The sequence below is a fragment of the Herpailurus yagouaroundi genome, unplaced genomic scaffold (assembly GCF_014898765.1).
Source record: "Herpailurus yagouaroundi ecotype Mexico unplaced genomic scaffold, PumYag 67569, whole genome shotgun sequence".
NCBI classification, from domain to species: Eukaryota; Metazoa; Chordata; class Mammalia; order Carnivora; family Felidae; genus Herpailurus; species Herpailurus yagouaroundi.
Window position 1 is genome coordinate 3,534,002 of NW_024420375.1, and position 11,166 is coordinate 3,545,167.

At 45.2% G+C, this 11,166-nt stretch overlaps 1 long non-coding RNA gene across 1 annotated transcript; it reads right to left on the reverse strand.

The window, feature by feature from the left end:
• Positions 1 to 6,647: 6,647 nt before the first annotated feature.
• LOC121025281 (uncharacterized) lies at positions 6,648 to 6,949 on the reverse strand. The gene is made up of 2 exons (XR_005788000.1): positions 6,903 to 6,949; positions 6,648 to 6,829 (listed from the first exon to the last, which is right to left on the reverse strand). It is a non-coding gene; the product is annotated as an uncharacterized LOC121025281 (long non-coding RNA).
• Between the last annotated feature and the right edge of the window lie 4,217 nt (positions 6,950 to 11,166).

Sequence of the window (11,166 nt, forward strand, 5' to 3'; positions counted from 1 at the left end):
GTCCCCCAAAAAATAAATAAACGTTAAAAAAAAATTTTTTTTTTAAATTTTTTTTTAATGTTTATTTTTGAGAGAGAGAGACAGAATGCGAGTGGGTTAGGGGCAGAGAGAGAGGGAGACACAGAATCTGAAGCAGGCTCCAGGCTCTAAGCTGTCAGCACAGAGCTTGACGTGGGGCTCCAACTCACGAGCTGTGAGATCATGACCTGGGCCGAAGTCGGACGCTTAACCGACTGAGCCACCCAGGCACCCCTCTTCCTCTTCTTATGGGATACAGGTCCCATTAGACGGGGGCCTACCCTTATAACCTCATTTAACATTCTAAAGTTCCTACCTCCAAATACAATGAGGTTAGGGCTTCTGCACAGGAATTTTTGAGGCCACACGATTCAGTCCATAACAGGAACCCTTTGAGAATCAGATGAGAGTTTGCACACCCTCCCAAGGACACTGTGTACATTGCCTTCCAAAATTCTGCACACAATTTCAGGAAGTTCATGGACCCCAGGTTGAAAACCACTGTTCTGGGCCAACTTCCTCTTTTCACAGATGGGGAAATGGTGGTTCAGAAAAGGGATGTGATTTTCCACAGATGAGGAGAGAGCCAGGTCTCATGATTCCTCATCAAGGGCTTGCCCAACTTTGCCTTCTTTTGGGCCTGTAAGGTCAACCATCCAGGGTTACCCCAGCACACCATGGGCCTTCCAGACAGGGTGAAGGGTACAACTGCTTCTTCACCTGGGATGCCCACATGGGTTAACCAGGCTTTAGCTGTAACTGACAGAAAGTGGTGTGGATTTCAGTGCTTCAAACCAGTCAGGAGGTTGCAAAGAAGCCACACCAGCTTCAATGCCCACTCACAGGAGACCTGAAGGTGAGGAGATGGAGGGGCTTCTGTCCTCCTGAAGGACAAAGTGGAGACTGAAGAGGCACAGACTTGAAATATCTGGTGGTGGCCTTGACATGGCATTGTCCCTCTAACTCTGATCCCTAACTTGTACACTGCCCAGGAGTCAGAGGATTCGATTTCCTCAGGAGTCTTCTAGCTCTCTTATTCTGCACTTCTATGATTCTGGGGCAGGAACAATGGGGAAAAATGAGTTGAAGTATTTGGGTTCTAGAATTATGGGCAAAATATTTTCCCAAATGTCTTCTAATGGTATAATAGAATTAGCAATAAAGAAAATGTCATTTAAAGAGATGAAAAAATCCCTAAGAAGAGTCTGAAAAGACCTTTTAAATACTTAGTTGTTTAAAGTTTTGACATAAATGTTTCCTTTATTTTCTGCTTCAGACCCATCCTTAAGAGAGGTGAATTATGGTAGTTGGACATGTAAATAATGGTGTCAAAGGAGCAGTATTTATAATGGGAAATGCTATTAACCTTTAGGCAGAGGCGGTGGCCCCAGAGGCTCATTTTGTTTCATTTCATCGGTCAACGAAATAAAGAACCAAATAACCATGACATTCTTCCTACTGAGCCTATCAATACCACAAAGCAGTGTGGAGCCTAAGCTTAGGCTGCTGTGGGGGAAACACAAGACTAGAAACAAAAGCAGGGGAAACTCATGGGGTGAAGTCTAACTTTTCAAGAAAACTCTTTCAGCCTTGCTCCCTACAAACAATAAGGACTTGAAGGGCTGCACACACCCACTTGCTGCCTCTCAGTGCCCAATGCCTAGTCTAACACGTCACTGATCTCAGTTTCTGTCTAGGGAAAAGAAAAGAGGAAGAAAGCAGTTGTTGATGGGGGAGCTGGGGTGAAGGTTGGTGTTAAGAGGGAAGTGTCAAACAGGCAAGGGACGTGCAGGCCGTCAAAACCACCACCACCACCATCACCACCACCACCTTTATTGGCACAAATAACCCCTTCAGTCCCAGTGGCTAATCAGCTAATGGAAAAGAAGAGGAGGAACTCCAAAGGCGTGCCAACCACCCCTTACTTCCAAACAAACAGCCTTAAACGGCACTGCCCTCAGCTGGTCAAATAAGTGTATTTGCCCTTAGTTTTGGATTTTTGGCCTTCTCTTTTTCTTAGGTTCTTGGTCCTCCACCTTCAGGAAGCGGCTGGGGAAGGCAGAAATCTCTGAAAACCTGTAGCCATAGTGCAACAACTCTGTGAGTTTTCAGCACAAATTCACAATTAAATTCTGAATGAAAACATACCTCCCAAATATGGAATATTTATACAAATTTGAGATTGATGTAATTACATAAACATCATTCCCATTATTTTTAGTAAAATCTGAGATTTTGAAGATAAGGCTACTAATATAAATGAAATGAGATTACTAATCTTAATAAGGCTTGTTATAAATAAAGGTGTTACAGAACCAGGCTGGATCACTGCCAGAAAAACCAAGTGACACTCAGAGATGTTGGTGGATCGGAGTTGTGTTTTACACCGGCAGGCTTAGAGGAGATCCCTCTCCAGAGATCTGAGTCCTGAGCACAAGCATGGGGGACAATTTATTGTCTGTTACTTCTGCATTCCGCTTTAGTAGTAATTTGGCACTCATGGCAAGCAAGGACTGGAAGAAGAACCTGTAAGAAGAGTCTCTAAGCTAGGAACTAGAGCTTATGTTAGTCCCATCAGCCATCTTATGGTGCATAAGTTGACTTATTTTCCAAACAAATGAAATAATTTTAGTTCTACTTCTGGTTATAACAGAATTGCAATATGTTTATACTGGTATGCTATTTCCCTTGGCATTATTTTTTTCTCCATTTATGGCGAAAGGTAACATAGAGAAAACGTCACAATTGTATGCATCTTGTAATCAATGATTATCAAGTGAATGTTTATGTAAACACCCTGGGATCACAGAAGAGAACACTGTCCATATCCTCCAAGGCTCTGGAAGTTTCCCTGTCTGGTATCGGCCCCATTTCTCCTCTAAAGAGGAAATCCACAACCTTACATCTGTGACCACTCTTTTCTCGCTTTTCCTCATGGTTTTATGCCTTATATATGCGTTTTTAAATTTTTTATTTACTTATTTTTTTGGTGCAAAAAAGTGATTTTATTAAAGCATGGAGACAGGACCCATGGGCAGAAAGAGCTGCACTGGGGTTGTGAAGAGTGACTGGTTATCTACTGTGGAATTGGGGGAGGTAAAGTCAAGAGGAAGTTGCTTAAAGGGATTTCCATATGCTAAAGAAGATTCACAGATTACTGGAGGCCTAGCTATTGTCAATCAAAGGTTGTTTTTTTTTCCCTCTAGCCAAGCATTATCCTTAGGATTGTAGGGAGTTTCTGGAGATTAGGCTATTGATAAGATTGCTCTTTTCTTGTAATATTAGTAAGATATTTGTAAACTGATGGGGACTCTTTCAGTTTAAACCATTTGTTTTTTGCCCTTTCCTATGTCCGTGGGCAGTCTGGAGTGCCTGGGGAATATCACACATAACCCCCTGGGGGGAGGGGGTGGGTTTCAGCATATCAACTTGCCTCATGCTCCCTCATCATATATGGGTCAATATTGATCAGCTGGGGAACATACAGGGGAGTTACAAAAACACAGAGGCGGCTGAATCCAATGTGCACAATGATGAGGGAGCATAAGGCAAACTGACAGACCACAAGTCCCCCTTCCACCCCCCCCCCCCCAGGTAGGATGTGTGTAACATTCCTCAGGTACTCCTGGCTGCCCAAGGACAAAGGAAAGGACAAAAAACAAATAGTTAACTGATAGAGATCACAGTCGTGCAGGACCTGAGTCTCCATCAGTTTACAAATATTACAAGAAATTAGGCAAGAAAATTACAAGTAAATTACAAGAAAAAGGCAGTCTTATCAATTAGCCTAATCTCCAGAAACCTATACAGTTTCCTGGAGCCCCAACATCACCTTCCTCTCCATAAAGGCAAGAAGGAAATGGCAGGTAAAATTAAATTTCCTTATAACCTGCAGCCCATTGACAAATACTTACGGCTGGCAGAGTAAAAGTTTCTCAAGGAACTCCCTACTGTCTTAATGCTAATGCTTTGCTAGAGGGAAAAACAACCTTGGCTTAACAATAACTAGGCCTCAGTATCTAGTGATTCTTTTTTAGCATGTGAAAATCTCACTGGAAACTTCCCCTGGACTTTACTTCCCCCAACTCCCAAATATATAACCAGTCTCCACAGGGTCCTGGGCAGCTCTTCCTGCCCCAGGGGTCTGTCCCTGTTCTTTAATAAAATCACCATTTTTACACCAAAGACCTCTCAAGAATTCTTTCTTGACCATCGGCTCCAGACCCCATCCTCACCCCCAAAACCTCATCAGACAACATGTATGAGCCTCTTTGAGTAGAAAGGATCATCTGTCGGCTTGAAGTTATTGTAGTGATGCACTTTTGGTACCAAGCAGAGAGATAGGAGAAAACAGCAAAACATAATTAGAATAACAGGAAAGAGAAGCCCAAATAAAAGTCTTTTGGTAGTTGACAAAAATTCTCCAGTTTAACCAATCATTAAAGGAAGGAGAAGGATTGTTTAAAAGCACCAATTTGAGGGGGTCCTGGTGTAAGGGTTAAATTGTAGTGTAGGGCTAACGCTTAGCTTGAAAGATAACAACTTTGTTCTGACACTGAAGGTCAAAAGATAACAGCCTTACTTTTACTCTTGTAAATCATACTTCATACTCTTGTGAATCAGGCTTTACCAATGAAGGAAACAAAAGCTCAAAAAAAGAGCATCAGAGACAAGGGCAAGGAGATCCACTGGTTGCAACTTAGCGGCAGAAAGTCTAAAATAATCACCTCATTCGATAACTGTTTCTGACTCATCTGGGAACTGTTGCTCTGTTCTGTTCCCAGATAATGATAAAACGATGTGATCGGCTTTAAAAACTCTGTACCCCGGCTGTTTGGGGCCACACTCTTATCAAGAGTGTTGGTCCCGATCGGTCGGCCTTGCCTTTTATTGTAATAAACTTTGTTGTGACTGTCACTGGTGCCCGTAGCATTCTGTTTCAGGAGTTGTGTGGATGCAACACTGGGTGGCTCAGTTGGTTAAGCGTCTGACTTCGGCCTAAGTCATAATCTCACAGTTTGTGGGTTTGAGCCCCGGTGTCGGGCTCTGTGCTGACAGCTCAGAGCCTGGAACTGCTTCAGATTCTGTGTGTGTGTCTCTCTCTCCCTGCCCCTCCCCTGCTCGCACCCTGTCTCTCTCAAAAATAAACAAATGTTAAAAATTTTTTTAAAAAAATAGTAAAAGCACCAATTCGAGTATTCATGTCAGTTTGAAATCCAGAAATATTTCTGTGGTAACCTGGAATGCACACACACCATTGTTGTTATGAGAGCACGTTTCACCTTGTGCAGCAGTTAAAACATTTAATGCCATTCTATTTTGTAGAATTGTTTAATGCATTTGAGTTATTTTAGTATTTCATAATATAATGTTATTTTGAGAGTCACTGAAGGCCTTAACTGTGTAACAGGTGGTGGTGGTTAGCCATCATATAGACTCTGTTCTGCTTAGTAAGCAGTTAGGTAATTAGGAAGAGTTACTTTTATAGAAACAAGAAAAATATAGGTCAATGGTTAGAGCAAATTACCAACCCAGTGTCTTCCAGTGAGATTTTTTTCAATGCCAGGCTTGAAGCATCGTCAGATGGAGTGGAAACAGGCAGCAGGAATCAGATGTTTTTTTTTTTTTTTTCTGGTTTGTAACTCAAATGACCATGATGATCCTTTTGAATGCCCCATTGTAAGAAGAATGGTCAGTATAGATTGGGGAAAGGAGAATGAAGAAGAAAGGTACAGCTGATGAGGGAGTGTGGGGCAAGTTGAGGGCAAAGGGCAGGTTAACAGCAGCCCCCTCCCCCCAAGGTGGGACAGGTATGATATTCCTTGGACACTCCCGGCTACCCCAAAATAAGAAAGGACAAAAAACAAATGGTTAAACTGATAAGAGTCTCTACCAGTTTACCAGAAAAAGGCAATCCCACCAATGGTCCAAAGTCCAGGAACTTCCTACCGTCTTAATGTTAGTGCTTTGCTAGAGGGAAAAACACCTTAACTTGAAAATAGCTAGGACTCCAGAAAGTCTTTAGCATGTGAAAGTCTCTTTGGAAACTCCCTTTTGACTTTTTTCTATTCCGACTCCATAAAACTCCATAAAACAGTCACACACACACACCCACACACAATTGCAATGCAGCTTTTTCTGCCCACAGGCCCTGTCCCTGTGCTTTAAGTGTTATGGAACAAGGCTGGACCTTTGGCAGAAAAACCAAGCGTCACTCCGAGATCTTGGATTGGAGATTTATTTAACACCGGTGGGCTCAGAGGAAACCATTTCTCCAAAGAGCTGAGCACCAAATGCAAGTGGGGAGGGTAATTTATAGTTGTCAGCTTCCATATCTGTGGTGAGTTTTCGAGCACGCAGCAAACAAAGGAAGAAGAACTCAGAGGAGGGGTCTCTAAGCTAGAGACCAGAGCTTATTTTAGCCCCGTCAGCCATCTTTGGTGCAGTACTTCATTCATTTCTCCAACATTCCCCCCTTTGATGCCTTTCATAAAAAACTTTTAGTAGGCATCACCTTTCAGTTTTACAGGCTGGTACTCTCAGAAGGCTAAGATACGTGCAGTAGTTTGGCAAGCAGCAGTTGTTGCATCCACACGACTCCTGAAACAGAATGCTACGGGCACCAGTGACAGTCACAGCAAAGTTTATTGCAATGAGAGGCAAGGCCAACCGATCGTGACCACACTCTTGATCAGAGTGCAGCCTCAAACAGCCAGGGTACAGAGTTTTTATAGCCGACCACATCATCTTATCATCACCTGGGAACAGAACAAAGAAATAGTTCCAAGATGGGGGTGGAAACAATTCAGACCTTCTGCGGTTAAGCTGCAACCAGTTGACTTCCTTGACCCTGCCTCCTGCGCCACTTTTTCAAAGTTCTCAACATGCCCTTGCCCCAATCCAATCAAACACTAATCCAGTTGATTTTCCTTGAACTTTTGTTCCCTTGATTGATAGGACAAGGCTGTTATCTCTTAACCTACAGTGTCAAAACAAAGCTGTTATTTCTCAAGGCTACAGGTTAGCCCTACAATTCAACCCTTACACAGTGTTTTCAATAAAACGTACCACGGCATTCAGTATAAAGGAGCCGATGGATAAAAGTAAAATTATGGAGAGGAGGAGCCCCGCCAGGGCAGGAAGCCAGGATGCCCAATCCGTGTGATCCCATCCTTTCCATTGATTGATACTTTCCTGTTGTCTACGTTGAATTCTTTCCTTGAGTTCCTTAACCTTAGTTGTAACTATTCCTGACTGGTTCCGGTTTCCCCAGAAAGATGCAAGTCCCTCCTTTTTCTGAAGTGAGGAGGTCAAGGGCTCGCCTATTTTGGAGGGTCACTGCCACCAGAGAGTTTATTTGGCTTTGTAAGATTACCAGAGAATCTGCCACCTGTTCCTTGTCTTCATTTATCTCTTGAGATAGTCTATGGTATAGTCCTATGGATGAACCTATGCCCCCTATTGCAGTTCCTATTCCTGTCGCAATTCCTGCTCCTATCAGAACGGGTAGCAGGACTGCCTGTTTAGCCCAGGACTTGGGGCTAAAGCTGTTAGGAGCTGATTTTCAGTGTATACAGATATCTCAGGGGTTAGGAAGACAGAATAACATATCTGAGTCCAGTTGGCCTCTAAGCATCGGTAGGCCGAATTAGAACACAGATAGAACACCCCAGGGGTTGAACATAGGGTTGTATTCCTCTTTAAGGTTATATTTCTTCCGCATAGAGAGGTACTGTTCATACCTTCAGGGACTGTACAGATTAGTTTGTCAGCATTTGTGAGGCAGACCCCAGTGGCCAGGGGTCCAATCAAGACAGAGGTGTTGGTTTTGAGATTTTCAGGAGCCTCCCAGGTCAAAGGGATGGGAGTGGCTAAGCAAGCCCTCCAGCTGAGGGGCAGGCACATCCAGCAGGTTTGGGTGTGATTAACTATTTTATGGAGGACTTGTAGAGTAGTGTTGGCCCAATGCTGGAGTGGGGAATTGGTAAGCATCTGATTGAGGGCTGAAAGGTTCACACCTGGTAGACTGCCGGGGGAGTGGTTGCCTTTACAGCTTGTATTACCCTATCCTGGGTATCCTTCATAACTTTTTGAAGGGCCCTGTCTTGCACCCCTCCCCCGTCCGAGATCCCCCATTGAGGAAAGTAAGTGTAGCAAGCTTGCTTCCCTTTCTGGAGGCCCTTGTTGAGACATGGGTTCCTCATATTTTGGGTTATCTCTATGGTCCAATACACTTGGGGCACCGGGTGACTGACAGTCGGTGTTTTTCCCTTGTAGCAATCTTTGTGGAGGGAAGTGAAGGCACTGAACGCCCTTGACCCCCTTATTGTCATATAACAATCCTGGGGGCAAAGTGGGTAAGTGACAGTTGTGAGGGTGAGAGAGGTTATCATAATATGCAGGCAATACTTAATAATCCTCCCATCCAGAGGAGGTATGTGAGACCCAGCATGCATCTTTTGTCTCATGTCCAGCTTGTTGGTGCAGTCTCTATCAGCCCAACAGTAAGAAGTAAGATCAGGGCTATGACACCAGTAAGGGGCAAAGGCTGGCAGAGTTGCATCCAAACCCCTGGGCTTGGTTCATGCATTGATTCCTCAAGCTTCTGCCATTTGCAGGCCAGCCAGCTTCCGGAGTGTGGCTGGATCAGGGCTGGAGGTCTCAGAGGCCAGCGCCCCTTTGAGGGTCAGTTTAAGTGGGTTGACTGGATCTGGATCACTTTGCCAGGTTGTGGGTTCTTCTGAGCTGGTCTTCTTAACTCTGGAGTGATGGACCCATGGGGTGATACCTGAAACATTAAGTGCTGTAGGAGTTAGAATAACAATATGAGTTATTGTCAATAACAATATGAGTTCACCGCGGCCTAAGAGGTTCCCTCTTCCAATCTTTGACCCACACAGAGTCTCCTGGCAGAAAGGGGTGATTGGGGCCCTCTCTGTGGTATATCTCTGTAACTTGTTTGGGACTTCCCCCAAGGTCTGGAGCTGTTTTCTTATTCCCTTGTCTCCAATCTGGTGTAGGTCTCCTGGGGGTTTTGCTAAACATGGGGGGGGGGGGTCGCCCATATAATAATTCAAAAAGGGAGAGTCCTAGTGCCCCAAGCATGCATCAGGCACGCAGGAGGGCCAGCAGTAGTAAATCTTGCCATGGGAGATTAGTCTCTTGGTGGAATTTAGCCAGGGTTTCCTTGAGGGTGTGATTCATCCCCTCTACTTTCCCTGGGCTCCAGGGTCAGTAAGCAGTGTGCAGTTTCCAGGTAATGTTGAGGGACTTTGTCAGGGTTTGTATAATGTCTGCCACAAATGCAGGTCCATTATCACTGTGTATGGTTAAGGGTAGACCAAACCGAGGCACAATCTCCTGTAGAAGAGCTTTGGCCACCTCGCGACTTTGTTCCGTTCTGGTCGGGAATGCTTCGACCCATCCTGAATATGTGCAGATCATTACAAGAAGGTACCTGAACCCTTTATTTGGTTGTATGTCAGTAAAGTCCACCTCTAAGTCTTCAAAAGGGGAGGCCCCCATCCTTTGCGTGCCGGGCGGGGGCTGTGGGGCAGACTAAGCATTGTTTTTGGCACACGTTACACATTGTTCACTGACAGCCCGGCATAATGCTGGCAGCTGGCTGATATAGTAGTTCTTTTTGAGGAGGGCCTCTAGTGCAGTTTTCCCTAGGTGTGTGAGTTAGTGATATTCCTTCACTAGGTGTTTTCCCATAGACGACGTGACAAAGATGTGTCCATTTGGCATGACCCACTATCCCTCTTTGCTTAGTGTGCCCCCTTCTGTCACGGCCCAACTTCTTTCTTCATTTGTGTACAGGGGCGGGGAGGCTTCCCTCTAGGGCTCAAGAATCATAGTGTAGGTAGAAGCTTCACCTGGGTCACCACAGGCTGCCGCTCTGGGTGTTCTGTTGGCCAGGCGATTTCCTTGAGTTATGGGGTCATCTCCTTTCTGATGTCCCTTACAGTGCGCGATAGCTACCTTGTCTGGCAGCCATACAGCCTCAAGAAGCTTTGGTATTTCTTCCTTGTTTTTGATGGTTTTCCCTGCAGCAGTAAGGAGGCCTCTGTCTCTATAGATGGCCCCGTGTACATGCACAGTAGCAAAGGCATATGGGAATCAGTGTAGAGTTAACTCGTTTACCTTTGCTAAGGATGAGGGCTGGGGTTAAGGTGTACAGTTCAGCTTGCTGTGCTGACCATCCTTTTGGCAAGGCCTTGGCTTCCAGAACTTCAGTGGTTGTGGTTACCACATATCCTGCTCTTCGGCTGTCCTCTTATAAACAGCTGCTCCCATTGCTGAACAGGGTGATCTCTGGGCTTGTTACAGCCTGGTCTTGGAGGTCCGGGCAGCTGCTGTAGACTTCATCCACTACTTTGGAACAGTCATGGTTGGGTTTTCCTTCCTCCGTGGGAAGGAAGGTGGCTGGGTTTAGTGTTCTTACTGTTTCAAGAGCGACCCTTAGGTTTTCATAGAGAAGGCCATGGTATTGTATCAGCCAAGAATTGGAGAGGAAACGATATCCTTGGGTGCTCATGAGGGACATGACGGCATGTGGTACCTTAACATCAAGCGTTTGTCCCAGTGTGAGTTTGTCTGCCTCCTTGATGAGCAGGACTGTGGTTGCCAAAGCTCTGAGGCACGGTGGCCATCCTACAACCACAGGATCAAGTTTTTTTGACAGGTAGGCCACTGGCAATTGCCAAGGTCCCATGCTCTGACTGAGCACTCCAAGGTCTATTTTCTCCTTTTCATGTACAAAGAGGCTAAAGGACCTTTCTATGTCAGGCAAACCCAGGGCTGGGGCTCGTCCTAGATCCAACTTTATTTCTGTGAAAGCAGCCCTTCCCTCCTCAGTCCATGCGAGGGGCTCCCGGTCTGGCACTCCCAACAGGTCATAGAGGGGCCTCGTTATGGCTGAGAATCCGGAAATCCAAATGCAACAGAACCCTGCGGCCCCTAAAAATTCACACAAGCCTCGTTTTGTTTTGGGACTGTGGCAGTGTGGTGATAACCTTCTTCCTTTCCGGTCCTAGTTCTCTTTTTCCTTTTGTGAAGAGAAAGCCTAAGTATCGGACCTGCTGCTGATAAATCTGTGCCTTTTTCCAGGAGGCCCAGTACCCTGAGTAGGATAGGAGCTACAGG